Source organism: Macaca mulatta, chromosome 1, assembly GCF_049350105.2.
Source record: "Macaca mulatta isolate MMU2019108-1 chromosome 1, T2T-MMU8v2.0, whole genome shotgun sequence".
Lineage (NCBI taxonomy): Eukaryota > Metazoa > Chordata > Mammalia > Primates > Cercopithecidae > Macaca > Macaca mulatta.
In genome coordinates, this window is record NC_133406.1 from 62428318 (window position 1) to 62450044 (window position 21727).

The following is a 21727-nucleotide window of genomic DNA, read 5'->3' on the forward strand; positions in this document are numbered from 1 at the left end:
GGGAGACTCTGTTTCCTGGACTATCCCAGCTTCTTAGACAGGGATCTAGAGGCTGCCCACAGGCCTGGCCCATGGCCCCTTCCATCTTCAACACCAGCACTGGCAGGTCCAGCCTTTCACACATGGCATTACCCGGATGCTGACTTCTGCCTCCCTCTTCCACTTTTAAAGGACCCATGTGATTACACTGGACCCACCCAGATAATCCAGGATAATTTATTCTTAAGTCAGATATCAGCAATCTTCTTTCTCCCTCGTCATGGAACATAACATATTCACAGGTTCTAGGGATTAGTACATGGACATCTTAGGGGGCCCATTATTCTGCCTACCATACATTGAAAAATGGATTAACTTCTATAAATGTTTGAAAGCCACAGAACCAGAGGGCTTCCTGTTGCCATCAGTTCTGAAGCACTATGACCTAGGCTCTTCTCCTTTTCTCCATGGGGGATACGCAGAGGAGCTCTGGGTCTGCCCATCAGAGGTGAATGTTGGCAGCCTTAGGCTGTTTTGTGGGCTGTGCAGAGAGATGGGTCTCTGGGGAGTAAAGAATGAGGACTGTTTTAGGGGATTGGCCCTGTCTCAGCTTCTTCACCTCCATTCCCTATATACCCCAAAATTCAGATGACCCTGCAGTTGTCTGCTCATTTTTATTTCCATGCGAGGTTACATGGAGCAATGTGTGTGTGTGTGTGTGTGTGTGTACCCACCCATGCACACTTTACCTGTTGCAAAAAGCATGCCAATCTAACAGTCATAAAGGTGAGATAACATCTTGTCTTTCCACACTTTGACCTTCAACACTGTCCTCTTCCAAGATTCATGAATGGTCCCAGATTGTTTAGAACAAATTCTAGAAACAGTAGCTAAGCTCAGAAAGCATAGGGTCTTAGACCTTTCTGAGCTTAGGTACTGTTGCTAGCAACTTTCAGGCCCATAATGCTCAACTCTCGCCTCTGCAGGTGAGACAGGCTCTTTCTTGCCTGTGGGGGAGATGGTGGCCTCTCATTCTTCCATACAGCATAACCTCTGTTCTCATCTCCACAAGACACCCTCTGCCAACTGCTTGGGACCCAGTAGAAATCAATAACTCTTATGGGCAAGGCGCCTCGGGCAGTAATCACGGCCCCACAGTTTTATGATTGTATGCAAATTACTCACCTCTCTCGGACTTATTTTCTTCCCTCAGTATAAACTGGCAGCTCATTCCCATTCCCACTTCTACCATATGTCCCAGGGGATCCCGGAAAAGAAATGTGATGAGGTAGGGGACGCTGTTCTCTAGAGGAGTAGCCCTGGGGAAATTGAGAAAAGGAACTAACATTTATTGAGCTTCTACTTTGTAGCAGGTACTTTACACAGATTTGCTCACTTAATGTGGTAGTTGAGAATCAGGGCTCCGGAGTCAGAAAGACTTGGGGGCTGAATTCTGGCTCTGCCACTTGCTGGCTGTGCATGGCCTCCAGGCTTTAGTGTCCTCAACTGCAAAATGGGGGAAAATAATACCTACTTCACAGCGTTATGTGGATGAAATGAGATAAATGCAGTGAAGCTTCAGGTACTTCATAAGCACTCAATAATGTTAGCTCTTATTATTATTAACAACCCTAGGAAGTGGATGTTATTAACTCAGATTTATAGATGAGGAAACTGAGGCTCAGAGCAGTTAAGATGCCCAAGGGAAGGTGGCTAGGGACCGTGAATCCTGACCCAACGCCAACTGATTCCACTTCCTCTGAATTGTGAGCCATAAGGACAAAAGCCTCAGGCTCAGCCTCTGCGTCTTCCAGGGGGTTGTGCTGGGGTACCACGGATGTGCCCCCCTTTCTCAGGCTCCGAGGACCTAGAGGAGGGAAGAAGTCTGTCTAGTAGTGGACTGCTTTGCCTATGGGTCTCTTGGCTCCTGCATTTAGACTGGGGGCTGGAGGCAGGGAGGAGAGCATCTCCCCCCACCGTGTCTTGGGTGGGTGAGGGCACTACCAATGGATCCTAATCTGCTCCACTCTGGTGATCTCTCTCTATACTTCAGAGGTGAGCTCACACCCCCAGGATCCAGGGAGAGGACACACTCACCCCTCATGGGGGAGGAAGTTTGCTCATTTTGGTGCAATTTTATTTCCAGTTCACGATATCTGGAACGACCAGGAATGTTACAGGAGTAACCTACCCAACAGGGGCCCATCCAGGCAGTGAGAGGAAGGGAGAAGAGAAGCTGCTGGAGCCTGGGTAGATACATGGAGCCTAAGGGAATTCCAGAGAACATGGCTCCAGACACCAGTGAACTAAGAGGCGTGCAGACCTGGGACAATGGCCGGAGCTGGAAATGGGACTCCCTGAAGCCAGAGGACTTCCAAGATCAGAGATCATCTGGTCTTGGGCAGGAGAGGGCAAGGACACTAGATAATGGATTTCCTTCTGGAAAGGGTGGCTTTCCATGTCTCTGGAGAGAGTACAGGGGGCATCGGAAACCCAGGTGGGAAGCAGGGACTGCCCAGAGACAGAAGACCCTGCCCTTGCAAGCTGCCACGTGGGCTGCCTTACTCCCACTCAGTGCCCTCCCCTCCAGCGGCGCCACCCTTCTCTCCTCTCACCCTGCCAGCTCCAAGTTCTCTGTGCAAGAATCCTTCCCACTGCAGAGTCGAACCTACTCCATTTTCCAAGCCTAAATCAGCCGCGCCCCCCTGAGGAAGCGTTCCCTATATAACTCCCACACAGAGCTCACAGTTCCGATAACATTTATAGTCTAAATCACACAGTTTAGCACTCGGTTTTAAATACTGTCTGGTATTATTCCCTCATTATTTCATGTGAGTATAAGTTCTGCCTCCCCAGCTGATCAGTAGGTTTCCTTACCAGTAAAGACTGTGTCCTGTGCTTTTTTATTTCCTTCCCAACCTCACACCCCACACTGCCTAGGACAGTGCTCAGAGAATCCTTGGTGGGGATGTACTGATTGGCTGAAACAGCTCCAATGGCTGCAGAGGGCAACCAGGCAGCACTTACTGACTAGCTGCTGAGGGAAATGCTGGAATGGATGGCTGATGATCAGGGGTGTTAAAAAGTCAGATCATGCCGCTCCAGGCCCCAAACCTGCAAGAGCCCATCTTACTCCGAGGAAAAAATCCCCCTCCTCACCAGCTCCAGAACTCTCCCAGAGCTAGCCTCCTTCTGACCCTCTGACTTTATCTCCTGCAACTCTGCGCTCACCACATTCCAGCCACGCCATCCTCCACGCCGCCTCCCACTCTCCAGGCATGGCCCTGCCTCCCTGCCCTTGCACCTGCTGTCCCCTCTGCCCAGCTTGCCCCAACTGCAGTGCCCCCTCTCATCTCTCCTCAGATGTCACCTTCTCAGTGAGGTCTCTGCAGCCACCCTGCACAAGATAACAAACTCCCCCTCTCCCAACTGACCCCCCCATTTCCCTTCCCTGTTTTTTCTCTTTAGCATTTACCAGACTCCAATATGCCATTTCCTTTATAAGTTTATTTTACTGCATCCCCAGACAATAAACTAAAAGCTCCTGAAGGGCAGAGGTCTGTCTGGTTGTTCACTGCTGTCTGCCCTAAGTGCCTGGCTACATGCTTCACAAATACTTGCTGAACGAAGACTCCAGCCCCACCCCATGTCTGAGATGGCTGAGGCATGGTGGCACTCAGAGATGGGCAGTGGACAGGATGATTCTGCAGGTCCCCTCGCAATGTAGATTCCACCTTTCAACCCCTGGGCCCAATTCTGGGCAGGCACTTTCTCAAGCTTGAGGCGTGAAGCTGTCTGAGCCCCAGCAGAAGGCAGGGGAAGAGGAGTGGTGACAGCCAGGCAGGGTGAAGTGTCAAATTCTCTCTTTCCTCTTTCCTGCTACACAGCTTTTAAATGTCTTGCTTCCCACCAGCTGCCCCTCTGTGGTCATTCCCCCTTCTGGGCATCACCACCTTTGCCCTCCCAGGCCAAAGACAGACACCTTCACCAACCACATTTGAATGCTTATTCTGAGAACATTTTAGAGAGCAAAGTAACCTTTGCTGCCTTTCTTTTCTCTTCCTCCTTTTTCCTTCCCCCTGAAAAGATGAGATAGGACAGACCCATTCTTCCTGGGGAACCCAGGCTTGTTGCCTAATAATCACTGCCCTGCCCCCTTCTTCCGTATGTTTTTCCCTGAAGAACCTGCCTTGTGAGATGTTTGTAAATAGAAACAATTGTACCTGTTTTTCCTGAAACACACGAGTCTACCTTGTTAGAGATATCCCACCGACAGCACAAATCACAAGCCTTCCCCATCTCTCTCCACCTTATCTGGGGTCTGGGCCCCATTCTCACGCCTCCCAGCGAGCCACCCTTGCATTGGTTCCCACCATGTGTCCATGGGCACTGACTCTTAAGGTCCAGCTTCTCTGAGGCTAGTGGCTCCATGTGGCCCCGAGGCACTTAGCTGAGACAGAAGGAAACAATGTTGGATCTTAAATATCACACCCTGCAGGAGCAGCAGGAAAAAAAAGGTCACAGAGACCCTCTCTGAAGATCCCAAAAAGGAGAAAGGCAGCCACTGGCTGGGACAGGGCTGGCTTAGGGAACTTCTTCCTGGAGGGAGGGAAGGAGGAGAATGGGCTAGATGACCCAGAGCACCCTCCAGGCCCAAGGAACACCAGATTCGGGGGTGGTGAAGAAGCAGGAGGAGTCCTAAAGTCAGAGAGAAGGGCTAACTCCCTCCCTTGGATCTTTCCTAGCTATACGTCCTTGAACAAGTCTGAGTCTGTTTCTTGGCTTTTAAGGTTAGGGATAATGAGAGTTAACTACCTATCTAATAGGGGTATTTTTGAAAACTTAATGGGATAATGCAGGTAAAGCAGTTGGCGCAGTGCCTGGTACATAGTAAATGCTCAGTAAATGCTAGGTATGATAATTAGTGTTACTACCATGTGAGAGGTAGAAGCTGAGAAACAGTTATTGCCCCAGGAACCCTCTGCCTGCGCTTTATCTTGGAACTCACTTCGGGTCCATCAAATGCTGAGCAGCAGGGAAGGTGTGGGTGGAAGAAATACACAGAAAAAAACTGAATTCCAAACCAAACCTGGTTAAACTCACCTCCTAAAAGGCAGCCCCCTCAGACCAAGGCATCTCCCAGGTCCCTAGGAAGTGTCAGAAGGCAGAGTGCAAGGCCTAGCAGCCCTGGGTTTGGAGCAGACTCTGCTTGATGAGGGCTTAGAACGTGCAGGAGACCAAGGTCATGAGACTAAACCCCAGCAGGGATGCACCAGGTCCCCTGCACCAAAACATGTGGGGATGTTCTGGGCGACCAGCCAGCCCCACTGGAAGCCCAGCTCCCAGCACTGGAGACAAAGAGGCTGAGGGGGACGTGTCAGTGGTGATGGTGACATCCACAAAGAGCAATCAACACATACACACCCTGGTATCTTTTCATACACGATGCCTGTGCCCCAAATACCCTCATCACCAGTGTCCCCAGACCCACCATCTCTGCCTGGTTGATTCCTTTTCAAGCCTTGGCCCAAATATCACATTCTTTGGCAACCCTTTCCTAATCTGCAAACAGCAAACAGTCACTTTTTTTTTTTTTTAAGACAGAATCTTGCTCTGTTGCCCAGGCTGGAGTGCAGTGGTGTGATCTCGGCTCACTGCAACCTCTGCCACCTGGGTTCAAGTGATTCTCCCACCTCAGCCTCTCGAATAGCTGGGATTACAGGCGTGCACCACCACGCCCAGCTAGTCTTTGTATTTTTAGCAGAGATGGGGTTTCACCATTTTGCCCAGGCTGGTCTTGAACTCTTGACCTCAAGTGATCTACCTGCTTCAGCCTCCCTAGGATTATAGGAGTGAACCGCCACGCCTGGCTGAGTCACCTTTTTATCTACTTATCCTATAGTCCAACACTTGTTTCATTATTGTCTATGGGACTGACTCCTCCATCTAATAATAATAACAATAATACTACTACTTACATGGCACTTACTATATATACCACATACTGTTCTAAGCCCATTACATGTATCACCTCATGTAGTCCTCATGACTTTATGAAGTAGGTACTTTTATTATCCCATTTATAGATGAGGAAACTGAGACAAAGAGAGGTTACATGACTTGCTCAATGTCACCCAGCTAGAAGTGGTGAAGCCTGGATTTGAACTCCAGTGGTGTGTCTCTAGAATCTCTACTCTTACGGTGAACTCCTTGAAGGCAGGGACATCTGATCTGTCTCTTTGTCCCCTGCACCTAGCACAGAGCCAAGCACACAGTAGGTACTTAGAAAAGATGGGTTGACTGAATAAGCAAATGCCTGATTGAGGCTAACTTGGTGAAATTTCAGCCTCTGAGCTGTAGGCCAGGGAGACCCAGGCGCCGCACCGGAAAGTAATAGATAAAGGCAGCTTTCTGACTCGTCCTCTCTCAGCAATCTAATCACATGCTGCTGTCTGTCTTTTTTGCATATCTCTTGTCTTCTGTTTTGTTTTGTTGTCTTTTTTAGCTACTTCATTTTTGTCAAAAGTGTTTTTTGTTTCTCAGTTTATCTTCTGCCTTTGTCTTCCTTCTCTTCTGTCCCTTGGTCACTCTCCCCATTCCTGCCCCATTCCAGCCTCCAACCATTGTCCTTGCCCTTCCCTGGAGTCTTTGGGGGCTTGAAAGCTTCCAGTCCCCATCCTTTGTCTTGGAGCTTTTATAAAGAGTCCAAGCCATATAGATTAAGAACACAAGTGACACTTATCCATTAGACGGGCCGTAGACCAAGCTTCTATATCCTGACCCTGAATCAATTCTACCTGAATGCAGGTGGGGTGTGGGCTGAGGGACTGCCTGCCTACAACTTGTCACATACCTGTGTAGGATCACACAGTATCCTACACAGGGCAAACATCATTGCCCTCCCTGTCTCCTCATTCAGGGTCCCAGGTCCTCTAGGAAGCCTTCCTTGATCACTTAAGAAAGCTTATTCACACAACCGTTCAGCAAATCCTTATGCATATTAATAGTCTAACTGGGAGATAAGGCCCCATGAAAAGGTAGGTTATAATTTAAGCGTTAGTATAAGTGTACAAGTTACCAGATGTCACAGATATCATAGGGCCAAATGAACTGCAGATATAAGTGATTTCAAAATGGAGATCTATATGACCTGGAGCAAGTGGTTTATCTTCTCCAGGTCTCAATTTCCTTGGCTAGAACACAGGGGATGGTAATGCAGACATCAGAAGGCTGTCAGCAGGACTGAGCAGAATAACTTTTGTAATGTTCCTCACATAGACTGGTGCATAGTAGGTATTCAATAATAAATTTGATTCCTTCCCCCTTCTCTGTCTGAAGCACCAGCATTCTACTCAGCCCTGGGCTGCCAGATAAATGGTGAGATGTGACCTGGTCCATCCTTTTGGGTCAGAAAAGTATCTTAAGGACAGGATGACTTAAGCGGTACCTGGCACTTTAGAGGTCACTCAGTGTGATAATTCACTAGCATTGTTCATGTTCCTCACCTCTGCCCCCTCAAGCTGTGGGTCTTTGAACGAGCCTGGCAGGAACAGAGCTAATCAGCCGGCAAATCCAGATACAAGTGTGGTCAGCCTGAGACATAGAGGTTTGTTTACCGCTGTATCTTCAGCTTCTAAAATCATGAGAGGCACACAGTAGGCGCTCAATAAATAGTTGTTGAATGAGTAACATTTTTAAAAAAGCAATGGAGTTTCCTTTTCCCTTCAAATAAACAACATAAGGGTGTGGGGAGTAGGAGGGGCAGGTGAGTAAATGACAGGGTGCAAGGGACACCAGGGCCAGGCAAATGCAGCTGCCAGGCCCACCAGCCCAGGCTCCTCTGCAAAAGGGATGCAGCAAAGCCAACAGTGCGTGTGCTCCCACCAGCAGGATGAGCGGGAGTGCGTGCACGCCTGGCTTATGGTTTAAGCTGCAGTTTACAGGAGAAGCGGGGCAAAGGTGGAGACAGAGACTGGGAAGAAACGGAGATATCTGGGGAAGAATGAGGAGGGTAAGAGAAGAGGAAGAGCAGTGTGAGGGGGAAAAGGGAAGTCAAGAGTGTTAGAGGAGGAAAGTGAAGAGCAAAGGAGAGAAGGATGAGGGGGAGGAGGAAGAGGGGAGGCACAGGAAAGAGGATTCAGAGTGGGGAAGAACGGTGTTGAATTAGAGAGGGAACCTGCTGTACTAGCCTGGGTGGAATTAGCAGATCTCTGAGTTCTTACTGCCACTCGGTGTCTCCCTGGGAGGAGACTGCATTAGAGAGAGGGTGTGGATTTGGGGGTGTTCCTAGGTGCCAGACCCTGGGCAGACCTCAATCTCCCAGGCACTGAGGCCTTTAGTTCCATCCTTTGCAAATAATGAGGTTCCATCCCAGGTCCAGAGAGAGCCCTCCGCAAGAAGGAGAAGTCTGAGTCAGCCCAGGGGAAGGAAGAAGGCCTAGGAGGCTCAGACCCCTAGCTCTGCCCTTCTGTTTCCATCATTTCGCCACAACAGCACCCGGCCAGGAAAGTGGGTCAGGCCACCCACATGTGACTTTTTCTGGTAGCAACAGGGCCCAAAGGCAAGGGAACTCCAGTGCCTAGAACAGAGCCCATCCCCACTCTCCATGCCCAGTGCTCTTTTTTGGAGGGAGCTTTAAGAAGCCATGGGCAATGGGAGGAGCTCCTGGCCTTCTTATTCAGGGACTAAACGCTGGGCCAGAGCCCATCCTAGACTGGCAGGAAAGGGGGGCATGGAGCCTGCTATCGGCCTGGGTGCATAGGGAGACCTAGATCTTCCCCTTTGATAGTGACCAAGCTGGCAGGAAGCCACCTCTACTGCCCTGACCTAGGGAGGCTGTTCTCCCCACCACCCTAGGTCCTGGGGTTCTCAAGCAGAGGGCCTGTCAGTACATCTCTGGCAACTGAGCGCTGTGCCCAGCCCACCCCCTCCAACCCTGCCAGTCGCCCAATTAGAAGCTGCGTTGGCTCCAACAGATGGGAGCTGCGGCAGCCTGAGGAACAGAGCACAAAGCCCAGCTGACATTTTCCTTCCTGTTCGTTTGGGTGGGGGAGGAAGGGTAGGGAGCACAGTACTACCCCCAGGGCCCCTCCCCAGGGTCCGGGTCTCCTGCACCTCTTTAGCTCCTCCGTTCGGCCCCAGATGGAGCTCAGTTCCCCCTCACCCCGCGGCTCCTCGCCGGTTGGGCAGCCAGAGCCTGCGCCACCCTTTGCCAGCAGGACAGACGGCCCACCTGTGGCTGGCCAGCCCAGCCTGTCTCCTTGATGTTGTGGTGGGCTCAGAACCACCCTTCCGTTTCCGCTTCCCCCTGCCCGAGTCCCCAGGCTGAGCCCCAGGCCGGCCCATCCCCCACCCCAAATGTCCCATCCCAGGCTGCGGTCGGACCCCAGCCGGCCGGCCCGGGAGGAGCCTAGCTCCTGGTTCCAGATACTTCAGACAGACCCAAGGCCACCTTGTCCCTCCGCACAGACTCCCGAGCTCCAAGGTGGAGAAAGTCCCCAGGCTCTGGAGCGCTTCCAGCCTGCCAGTCCACCCGTGTCACGCCCTCCCTAACCTCGCTGCCACCTCTCGGCTCCTCGACATCTCCAGGACCCCGCTCTACCCAGCAACAGTTTGGGGGGAGGTTCTGGTCTCTCCGGGCGAAGGCCAAGGCGCCCCCTTCCTGGCCGCTTCTGGGCATTCTCCAACCCTCCGTCCCTCTCCCCCTCGGCCGCCTCCCTCTCCCAAGTCGCCGGCTCCCCTGCAGGCGTCTCGGCGGAAGGCAGCGGCCGGCCCTCCCCCGGCCCCCACCCAGGTCAGGCGGCGCTGCGGTGCCGGGGCAGGAGCAGGGAGCCCTGAGGTGGCTGCTCCGGCTGCTCCCGCCGCGTCCCCCTTGGCCATGCCAGCGACTTCGGTGTCCACAACTCCCCGGCCGCGGCGGCGCTGCCCAGGTCAGCCCCGTAGCCGCACACTCACCCGGTGGGCGCCGTCCGCAGTCCGCTGCCCGCGCCGCCGCGCTCCGCTCGCCTTCCGCCCGGGGTCGGGCTGGGGACGCTGGTCCGCGACCTCCCGCCGCGCGCGCCGTCTGCACAGGCCCGGGAGGCTCGGCGGGCGCCCTCCCCAACGTGGAGTTATCCTGAGAGCGGCTCCGGGGCCCAGCCGGTGAGGGCGATGGCAGAATTCCAATCCGTCCCCACCCCCTCTCCGCGCCCTGGGCGCGTCGTGGCCAGAGGCTGGCGGGCGAGAGCCGGGCGCTCCTTAAGAGCGCCGCGCGTTTGCAGGTGCACGGAACAGGCCCTCGCGGCGCCCGGCACCCCCTCCACGCGCGCCCCTCCTCCCGGCTTCGCGCTCGCCCTCCTCACTCGCTTCTCCGCCGCTCTCCCAACCTCCCCAGCCCACTCCGGTCGCCTCCTCCCAGTCTGCATGCCACGCCAACCCCCTCCAGTCCCGCTGCCATTTTAACTCCTGAGTGGCCAGAGGCCCCCTCTCCCTAACGCGCACACGCCCGGGAGGAAGGAGTTGGGTGGGGCCAGACGCTAAAGCTTGAGCTGTCCTTGTGGCTAGAGGCACAAGGCTTGGCTGAGAGAAGGGGCACAGCCCTTGGGTCCGGGAAGAGAAGGGTTGGCTTCTCTCATACTGCCTCGGACCCTCTTGCAAAGGCCAGGAGGACAAATGGGGAATTCAGCAGCTTTGTGAGGACAGGTGCAGCTCAGTCACAGCATTCACCTAAGATCACGTTTTTGCTTTGCATGGTGCTACCCTCCCGAAGTTAACAGTGGACTAAGGAGTGTAGTGGGGTGGGTGAGAATTGTGTCACTGGGCCCAGGCACCTCTCACCCTAAAGAATGAAGTGGAAGACCCCTTTAGTTGTCATGTTTTTCCAGCATTGCATCCTGAGCCGGGCAGCTCTAGCATTCTGGAAGATTCCATCCTAGCTCTCAATGAAGGAGGTCGATTTCAGTCAGGAACCGGCAGGCCCAGTCAGGGGTTTGGCTCCAGGGTTCCCCACTCTGCCAGCTAGACATCATGAAGACTGGGGAAGGAAAGCAAGAAGGTGCCTAAGGTGAGTGCTAGGCTGCTGGCTGCTTCCTGGTGGTTTAGAAAAGCTGGGTGACTGCCACTAGTGGGGGCTTAGGACAGTGGGGCTCCTGCTGGGACAAAGGCCCAATGCCCAACGCCCATGCCTTGGTGGAGCCTTCAGCCTGGACCACGCAGAACAGACATCACAAACTTAGCTCCATGGCAGGCCACACCCTATTGATGGGTCTGAACCAGAGCCTGCAGAACCAACAACAGAAGAGTGGATGAGGTGGAGCCCAAGGTATGGAGTCCTGTGAGGAGTGGCTTCCCTGGGCTGCCTGCCATCATCCAGTGCTTGAACTTCTGGCCCTGTCTTTTCCAAGGGTACAGCCAGTGGTGACTGCCACGCCTGGTGGCTTGAAGTTGGCTTGAAGGTCTGTGAGTTCTGTATGCACAGAGGGGATTCTCACCTTCATATATTGAATGAGCACATATTAAGTTCCCACTAAACCACCCTCATGTTCCCACTCTCCATCCCTGCTACGGAGCATAATGGCCTCAAGGAGCTCAGAGTGACAGGTTGGAACTATATGAAACCAATTTTAACATTTCAAGGCAATGGAAGTGCCATGGAAATACAAAAAGAAACCACCCAAATGGACTGGCGTTATTCACAAAAGGTTTAACGGAGGAGCTGAGTCTCCAGCTGAGCCTAGTTGGAGGGATAGGATTTGAACTAGAAGAGAATATGGGGACCAGCAAAAGCAGGAAAGTGGAGACAAGCAGAGTAGAATGGGTTGTCTGGAGGGTAGGAGGCAAGGGTGGAAAATTATAGAGCTACTATTAGATGCCAGCCTTTTCTCATCTCTCTCATCTTAGACTCTGAGCTGACTAATATCCCCATTCAACAGACCGGGGAATGGAGGCCCAGAGAGTTTAAGGCAGTAGCCCAAAATCTGTAGGCAGAATGTGAGACCTCATTTTCACAGTGTGACAATGCCACATTGAGTATACAGGGTGGGAGCAGCTGATGAAGGGTCTGAATTGCCAGGCTCAGCAGTTTAGCTGTGGCCCTGTGCTCAAGTGATTTGGGATGAAAGAGGCAGGAAGATGGGAGACTATTGAGGTAGCAGTTGCAGGAATCTAGGAGGAGGGGAGCAGTGAGAATAGAGTAAATGCATGGGTCTTTGTAAAGAGGACTTGGCAGAACTGTGAGACTGACTGATTGAAAGGGGTCAAAACTTGACTCCAAGCTTTTAACCTGAGCACTTGAGTCCCTTGTCAAGTCACTGGAGCCACCTTTCCAGTCTAAGGGCCAATGTCAATGTAGACAGGCTGATGGTGAAAAGGAGGACATTTTAGCAGTCCTTTACCAACTGCATGACCAGAGAGAGCACTCATGCCAGCACCCCAGCTTCCCAATAACTATGCATACTCATATGTCTTATCTCCTAACCAGAGGGTAAGCTTCTGGAGCCTACGACTGTCTTACACCTTAATAAGATAAGACCAGTCCTTCATAGTAGATGTCCAATAACTGATTATTGAAATAATAAATGGGATAAATGCAAGTAACATTCGCTAAGTGGTTGACCCTAAGTGGCAAAACCTGTGAGATGTACTAGGTGAGGCATAAGGGAATTTCATCAGCTGTGGGAAGAAAACAGGGGAAGGCTTCTCTTGAGCTGACTCCAAACATCTTAGAACCCAATGAGATTGGAGAAAGAGTGTAGCTTTTAGAGCTGGAAAGATTTGGATTTGGAACTCTACTTGTCCATTTACTCTGTCTTGCTTCAGGAAAAGTATTGAACTTCTCTAGCTCTAATTCTTTCCTGGGTAATGATATTAATTCAAGTAATAGCAGTTAACATTTATTGAGCACCTACTACATGCAAGACAAGGTGCTAGCACATTTATGCATCATCTCATCAAAAATTTGACCAATACCAGGACTCTAGCAATAGGAGAAAAACAAGGTCCAGTGTTTACCTAACCAGTATGTAATAGAGCTAAGATGGGAACCCAGGGTCCTCAAATGGCAGAGTCCAAACACCAAGCCAAGTCTCCCTAGCACTTCTTTAGGATGAGGATAGCAATAATGGAATGGATTCATACTTATAGGTTGCTGTGAGATGTAACGGGGACTATATGGTTGGCATGAGCATGGTAGCTGGTGCATGGTACATGATCGACATTTTTCTCCCAACCCTGCTCCCATTGCTGCCATTCTGAGTCTCATACTTTCCTGGGAAAATCTGCCCAAATTCACAGTCCTTTGGAAGCTCTTAGGTAATTACCCTAAGGATTTAATGGCCCTGTTATTGACCTTTCACCCTCCAAATTTAATTTCTGGGCTTGGCCATGCATAATTTCCCCCCAGGAAGCCTGGGACTCTGTGACATCAGAGTGTCTTAGGAGAAGGATGCAGGGATTACATGCCGCTAGAAATGATCCTTAACTCAATGCCAGGTGGCTCTCTCATATAGGGGTCAGGACACGGAACTGGTGGGCATGCTGTTTGTGTGGTGGGGGCTGTGAGGAGGGGATGGCTCCTACTGGCACCTGGCAGATGAGCTGAATCAGAGAAGGGAGGCCTGGGATGTAGCATGGGTCACTGAGGGTCCCTCAGTGGACCCTCCACTGCTATTTGTTGTGCGCAGCCTCTGCTCAGCCTCCTTGGGAGATGTGGGGTGGGGCCTGGGGAGTCACTGAGGACTGTTGTCCCACCAGTGACCCAACTAGGCAGAGAGTATGGCACTAGAGCAGTGATCCTTGGAATCACCTGGAGAGTGTGGGCCAATCCAGGTGCTGAGGTCCTACGCCAGCATCAGATTCTGTAATTCTCAGAGTCTGCATGTCAGATAAACCATCCAGGGGATTCTGATTCAGGTGGTTGGATGGACCTCACTGTGAGACAGACTGGCCAGGGGTGCCCATTGCTCTCTGGCCCTCCCCTGCCCGAGCACACCATGTGCAGAGCCTTGTTCTCTGGGCTATTAGAGAACAAGTGAAGGCAGAGGCAGAGATGAAGGGAATGAAGCTCAAGCTTTAGGGCTTCTCGACTTGCAGGATGGTGGGGAGAGGGTGGGCTATGAGAGCTGGGAACTGTAGAGTGTTCTAGGTGAAGAGGGGAAGCCAGTTTATGAACAGGAAACATTTTTATGTAAGCATTTCTGGTAAATGGAATGAAGCAATGTCAGGAGAAAGGTACCCTGAATGTCCAAGGCTCATGCAAATTGTTGTCTTTTTTCTTGGCTGTAAGTAATTATCACCATTGTACCTACTTTTGTATTTGGAATTTTGCGAGTTTTTTCTTAAGACGGCCCCACAAAACTGGAATCTTCCCTGACCCCTGCCCTCAGGAAGCTCCCAGGATCCACAGACACCCTTGCAACACAGAGAACCACAAAGGCAGAGAGACACACATTGCGGATGGCAGAGCTGTGTGGAACTGCAGGGAGTCCTTAAATCTATCTTGGGTTATATTCCTGGAAAAGGCACTGCAGGTAAAAACTATGTAGGTTGAACCTGTTTTTGCCCAGAAACAATGTGATCATAAAAATTACATTCCTCGCCAACGTCCTAGTGCCCAACTTTTTATAGGCATAAGCACAAACACCACAGACACCATATTTAATCAACCGTAAATGATACACCTGTACTCCGTTTGTTTGTTTGTTTGTTTGTTTGTTTGTTTGTTTGTTTTGAGAAGGAGTTTCACTCTGCCACCCAGGCTGGAGTACAGTGATGAGATCTTGGCTCACTGCAACCTTCACCTCCCAGTTTCAAGCTATTCTCCTGCCTCAGCCTCTCAAATAGCTGGGACTACAGGCATGTGCCACCACGCCCAGCTAATTTTTCCATTTTTAGTAGCGATGGGGTTTCACTGTCTTGAGCAGGCTGGCCTCAAACTCCTGATCCATCCGCCTCAGCCTCCCAAAGTGCTGGGATTACAGGTATGAGCCACCACGCCCGGCCCTGTACTTCTTTTTCTTTTCTTTTTTTTTTCCCTGAGACAGAGTCTTGCTCTGTCACCCAGGCTGGAGTGTGGTGGTACAATCTTGACTCACTGCAACCTCCACCTCCCGGGTTCAAGCATTTCTCCTGCCGCAGCCTCCCGAGTAGCTGGGATTATAGGTGCCTGCCACCACGTCCAACTAATTTTTGTATTTTTAGTAGAGATGGGGCTTCACCATGTTGACCAGCCTGGTCTTGACCTCGTGATCTGCCCACCTTAGCCTCCCAAAGTGTACTTTGTATTTCTTAAATCGAATTTGAGTATCTAAAACAGTTAAACTGGGCAATGTGGTAACCAAATCCTATTCTGTTTAACATATTCAGAAGATTCCTGAAGGAAAAGCTAACTTAGGTAGAAGGGACCATGGGAAGGACTGGAGTAACCCCTCTTCCCCCATTCAGAACCTGTATGGGCAAAAAGGGAGGCCTCAGAGGTCTGAAGCTGGGGGACAAGGGTTTTGTGTGCCATGGCACATCTGAAAACAGACCAGCCAGCCAGCACCATTTGCGAGTATATCTGGCCTACTCCGAAGTGCATGACTTTTAAGTCAAGGGCTGCCACGCATACACCAAGACCAGGGGACACTTGAGAGGGCTGTAAGAGCTGAAGTTGGAATGCCATTTGGAGTGCTTATCTAGAAAGGCTTTCTGGAGGAGGAAAATCTTGAGAAGATGCTTGACGGCAGGACAAAATAGGCTTTCTGAGACGTCAGTCCCAGGGACCCTCAAGCGTCTCTTGAGTTGACTTTTGACCCACCTCACTGAGACCCATCATAGGCTGTCAAAAAGACTTCGTCCCCAAGTGCTCATCACCCACACCTCCCTTCTACTTTATTGGTTTTCAGACTGCAGGTAGAGACCCATCAGTGGGTTGCAACAAGCACTTTTTTAAAAAATGAAAAAAGGCTGCGTGTGGTGACTCACGCCTGTAATCCCAGCGCTTTGGGAGGCCGAGGTGGGTGGATCACGAAATCAGGAGATGGAGACCAGCCTGGCCAACATGGTGAAACCCCATCTCTACTAAAAATACAAAAATCAGCCAGTGTTTTGGCACCCACCTGTAATCCCAGCTACTCAGGAGGCTGAGGCAGGAGAACCACTTGAACCCAGAAGGTGGAGGTTGCAATAAGTTGAGATCTCACCACTGCACTCCAGCCTGGGCAACAGAACGAGACTTCACCTCGAAAAAAAAAAAAAAAGAAAACAAATTTTTGTTGAAATGAAAATGAAACAGGACATATTTCATGAATACTTTTTTTTTTTTTTCATGTAAACGTATGTGTGTGTGCTGAGTCATGGTGTTCAATGTATATCTTTCCAGAAGTCACTATCAAGCCTTGGTTCTTTATTTCCAAAGCTTGCAAATAAAATACACACGGGGTATCCTACATGTTAAGAATAAAATATTTGCCCAAATCCAGCCTTTTTATTTCTGTTGATTGTCTTCTTTTGTAATCAGATTCTATTCATTTCTGAACATTTCACTTCAGAAATGGTTCACAGGACAGAGAAACTGCGACTTCATGTATCCTAATCCTGTTCTTTTCTCTTTGTACTGTCTCTGACCTCTATATTTTCCTTCTTATTTTCTGTCAGAGAAGGAAGTCTTTATGGTCTTATTTCCAATATTTGAATTAATTCCAACATAGATCTTAGAGCTCATGGAGATGTCCAAAGATCTTTCCTAAGGGCTTTCCCAGCAGCTACTGCATGGATCAATTTTATTTCTGTCTAAACTAGTGTTTCTGAAACTGTGTGTGCAGAAGAACCACTTGGGGGAATTGATTAAAATGCAGATTCCTGGGTTTCACCCAGTAGGTCTCAAGTGGGGCTCACAAACTGCATTTTTGACCATCTCCCCAAGGGATTCTGAGCCCACCTGGAGGAACACTGTAAACCATGGAGAAAATTCAGCTCCTTCCAGAAAGCTTTCCGCCATTCACTCCTGATTCTGGTCACACCACTCCACTTCCCTTCTGCAGGAATAGTCTTGGTCTATGCCACTTTATGTTTATTTGCAATCATTTGCATTTTGCCTGAAAAGTTACTCTCTCTGGATATACTGCCTCCCTATTAAATGGTAAATTCCCCCAAAGAACTGTATCATTCATTGCTATTTCCCTAGAGTGCCCACTGGAGGGCCTTGCTCATGGCAGACTTCCCATAAACTCTCTCTGCCTGGGACGGAAGCCTCCATCTACCCCCTGCCCCTACCAGCCCCTACCTGCTGAGTGGGGATGCCCATCCAGGAGTGCGCAGGGCAGGGGAAGTCAGTGTTATTCCCTGGATCAAATAGCATTGTTGATTGGTTGCTTTGGCTCTGACTTTGTCCCCTCCTCTCACCTCCTTAGGAAGAAGTGAATCGGTAAAAACTATTGAGTCCAGATGACCCCCTGGGGACTGTAGCTTCATCAAGGGCTATTATATTCTTTCTTGTGTCCAGAAACACATCTAATAGTAGCAAAGGCAGAGGACTGAGCTGTAGGGCTAAAACTCGGTAAGGCAAGCTAGATGCTCGGGGCACAAAATTTAAGGAGGCACTTGCTTTGAGGTACTGACCCTGTGCTTGCAGAACCTGAGGGTTGAGTGCCTCCTTAACTTTTGGCCTAGGCACCTCCCCTGCCTCATCCTAGTCCCAGCCCCACTGGGGAGCCTAAGGCAAGCATCCTGAAGCCTGGATCCAGACAATGAACACAGAGAGAGAAGGTTGAGGGAGGTGTGACCTGGAGACAGTCTTATTCCTAGATGAAGTGGTTCTTCAGGCAGTGGTCAGCTTGGCCCATTCTCCCGTCCATAGGAGCTGGCCTGTGTGATAAGCAACATGGGTAAAACTGACCCGAGTCCCTGAGTCTGTGCTGGGAGCGGTCGGTGTTGCCTCATCCGGTGCTGATGAGGCTCACATTGCCTATTCCCCCAGCCAGCAAGAGGCCAGAACAAGCCTCAGGCCCATGTCCTCTGATGCTGAGTCCACTGGTTTTGTTTTTGTTTTTTCCCTTCATTTGCTTTCCACAACTCTCCTGCCTTTCGTGGAAAAGAGATCCCATATCCCCGAGAGCTGCTTGTTAAAGGGATTAAAATCCTGACTGTCAAAAAGCTCCTCCTTATATTTTATTCTTACTCCTGCCACAAACCACATTCCTTCCTATTTTACCCTCAGGGGACATGAAGAACAGCCCGTCACTGGTCACTGGCCTTGGTATGTCGTATGTCGGCACCTGGGGACCTTTTGGTTCGTGAAGTCTTTTCTGTCTTCTTTTTTTCAGGCACATTAACCCATCTCCTTTGCTGAAGATTGTTTTTTTTTTTTGTTTTTTGTTTTTTTTTTTCTAAAAGAAGAAAAATTAAAAGAGAAGAGGAAGAAAAACAGTAGGAGAAAGAAGAGAAAAAGAAAATCCCATCTCCCTGAGCTGAGGGAGACTGTCTGAAGGCAGGAGAGCCTCCGTGCAGGCCAGGACCCTGGGCAGAGTGGACAGGAGCTCTGCCATTGCTGAGCCTGTCCACATAAGTGGCTCTTGGACCAAATCCCTTCCCAGGCCCCAGACCCGAACCTCTGCCTTGGCAGGTCCCACCATGAAGGAAAGATGGTAAAGTGGCCACTGGAGAGAGCTGTCTCTTCCCACCTGGCTTACCTGGCTCGTTTGGATGCCTCTGCCACGGAGGAGTGGGATTTTCAGACTCCAGACGAGAGAACAGAGAGCTGAAGACTGGGGTCAGGAACCCTTCCCCTTTCCTTCCGGCAGCCCCGCCATCAGAGACCGTGTGGCGTCCCCGTACATTGAGTCGGGTGGCTGGAGTGAATGACTAATGCATGTCATTTTCAAGCTGCTCTCTCTGAACAGGAAAGTACATTCAGATCCAGGTTTTAATTGTGTGTGATTTTAGCTGAGATGGCGTTAATTTATTTCCTTTGCTACTTCAGCGCTTCTTCCTCTTTCATCACGTGAAATTATCTGGAATGTATCTTTTTTTTCTTGAGGACAAAGAGAAGAAGCTGATCTTGCTCCTTTTCCACTGATTGAGGTTTAGAACATTTTAGGGGCTGCCAGATGCTGTTTAGTGGGTGCTTCAGGATGGAGACCCCGTGGTCTCCTGCTGCCTGCTTCCTGCTCTCCTACTACCGCATTTGGCGAAGGGAATGCTTCACGCTGCGTTACCCCTACTGCCCAGGCCGACCCCCTGACAAATCCACCAACACAGGGGAGTTTTCAGTCAGGTCTGGCTCCAGGCAGTTTCCAAAGCAAGGGGAGCTTTCTTCCTAGCATGACCTTCGGAGAAGAGCAGAACAACCTGACACTCACAAAAGACTTCTTGGAGGAAGGAGACAGCATTTCAAACAGAGATGAGAAGCGAGGCATCCTAGGCCCCCGACTGGTGTTCTGAAGGTTGCACTTTCTGACTTTAGATGGGAGAGGGTCTGTCATTTGAGAAAGTGTGTAGGGCCAGGGTGATTATGATAACCCCCATAATACAATACTAAATTTTTTTTCTTTTCACTCAAACTTTATTTGTAATAAACAAAAATACTATACATACTTTTGGGGATTTTACTGCATTTTGCTCCAGAATTTGTCCTCAGTTGAGAGTTAGTTCTTTTCTATATCTCTGTGCTAGCGAAGACCATTTTATCAAGCCTGACTTACTCTAGTTTTTATTATAAAAATGAAATTAAAATACTTTTTATTTTAATATTAATTTCAAATATAGAATTATAGTATCATGTTGAATATGCTTTTTCAAACTCTACTTAAATCCCAAATTGGAGATTCAGCTCCCTCACCCCTCCCTACTGGAGAATTACTGAATGGCTGCCTTAATCTCTAGCACAGGAAATCAAGAAAGCATTGGCCATGTTGGGCTGGGACTATTAAAGCACCCTTTTGTCTCTTGTCCAAGTAGCTCTCCCTATTCTGTGAAATCAGCGTCTTCTTTGGTTATTCTGGCACATAGTAGGAAATTCAATAAACAAATGTTGCATAAATGTTACCCTTTTAAATTATTGTGCTGTCCCTGGCACAGGGCAGGCACCCGGCACCTGACAAGGTGCTCAGTATTAGCCATTGTTCCTAAGGCCCTGACACGCTGCCTCATCCGCATGCCCTATAACCTGCCCTGTGTTGAGAAGCTGTAGCTGATGGGATGCTAATTTTCCTAAGGTATCCTAGGACTTCAGAAGACCAAAGCCCTCAACATCCTCTTGACTGGCACAACTTATGATTCACCGCTAAATGTGACCACCTGTCCAGAGGCTTCTTTTGTTTTGGTCTGAGGCCTGTGCACATAGTAGGGCCTCAGCAAATGTTCGTTGAGGGAATGAGCTGGTGTCCTCCACTTGGCAGCTCCTCCAATCACGTGAGGCAGAGCCTGAGGGAGGCTGGGGCTGGACCACAAAACTCCTTAGTGAACAATTAAGCCTCTTTGATTATGCTTTTTGTTCACAGGGCTCTGATTTACCAGTACACTATTATGGCTTGAGAATCATTCTGGGCAGCGTATCTTTCTAGCATGGTTAGAGGTTTATTGGAGGCCAGTATCACTCTGCTGATTAAAATTTGTTTCTGAGTTCTCCGTAGGTTGCTTTGAATAGCTTTGGAGTTCAGATAGCTCTCCCTTCCAATTGCCTTTGGTCATGTCCCAGCTGTGTCAGCTGCAGTCTCAGTCTCTCTAGGGTGATCATTATCTGTTCCCTTCCCAGCCAGGCCCCAGCCGAGACTTAATGGACGCCTCTGACCCTGCAATGGAGACCCCGTGCCATGGTTTCCAGATGTTCCTAACTGTCCATTTACCCCCAGCTGCAGTTTCTTAAAAACTAAACATATACTTAACCACATGATCCAGCAATCACCTTTCTAAACATTTGCCCAGAGAAATGAAAACATGTACACACAAAAACCTGTACATGATGGTTCATAGCAGTGTTTTTGTAATAGCCCCAAATTGGAAACAACCCAAATGTCATTCAATGGTTGAATGATTAGACAAATTGTGGTACATATTGCCACTGGATACTATTCAACAACAAAAAGGAATGAACTATTGATACGTGCAACAACTTGGATAGATCTCAAGGGCATTGTGTTGAGTAAAAAAAAGGTAATTTCAAAGGTACTGCATGACTCCATTCATATGACATTCTCAAAATGACAAAATTACACAGATGGAGAACAGAGGAGTGGTTTCCGGGGCTTGGGGATGAAGGATATGGTGTGACTATAAAAGGAGAGCATGAGGGATCTTTGTGAATGGAACAGTTCCGTGTCTTGATTACAGCGTGATTACACGAATCTTCACACGTGGTAAAATTACATGGAACTAAACACACACACGTGCGCATGCGCACGCACAGACACACACACACACACACACACACACACACACACACACACACACAAATGAGTTCTTTAAAACCAGCAAAATCTGAATGAGATCTGTGGATTGTATTGTAACTGTAGCAGGTCCATGGCCCGATGTGCATGGCAAGTCAATATGCTGAGACACCAGGCTGCAGCTGAGAAAGAGGTTTAATCTTGGGGCCACCAAATGAGGAGATAGGAGAAAACCTCCCCAAGGAGTCCAGGGCTAAGGTTTTTAAGGATTTTGGAGTGAGCCAAAGTGGGGAGATTGGTCAAAGAATACAGAGTGAAGTCAAGGGACGGGGAGATAAAGAAATTGTATTTTCGGGGTCAGTCTGTTCCTCGGTTGGGGTCTTCAAACTGACTAACACCAGCTGTTTCAC

General features: G+C 49.7%; 1 protein-coding gene and 1 long non-coding RNA gene across 9 annotated transcripts in view; one reads left to right on the forward strand and one right to left on the reverse strand.

Annotated features, from left to right (window-relative positions):
- The window catches only part of LRRN2 (leucine rich repeat neuronal 2), a 76624-nt gene extending 57617 nt beyond the window's left edge, over positions 1-19007 (reverse strand). For 4 of the 8 annotated variants that reach the window (XR_013418089.1, XM_015119496.3, XM_078004289.1 and 1 more), the window contains exon 1: positions 9934-10340. The gene's annotated coding sequence lies outside the window, so the exon portion shown is untranslated. Of the gene's footprint in view, positions 1-7484; positions 7613-9933; positions 10341-18623 lie in introns of those variants that run through there. The other 4 variants (XM_078004300.1, XM_015119504.3, XM_078004320.1 and 1 more) reach the window with 3 other exon arrangements.
- LOC144341273 (uncharacterized) lies at positions 13688-18386 on the forward strand. The gene is made up of 2 exons (XR_013418145.1): positions 13688-14483; positions 18258-18386. It is a non-coding gene; the product is annotated as an uncharacterized LOC144341273 (long non-coding RNA).
- Positions 19008-21727: the final 2720 nt, after the last annotated feature.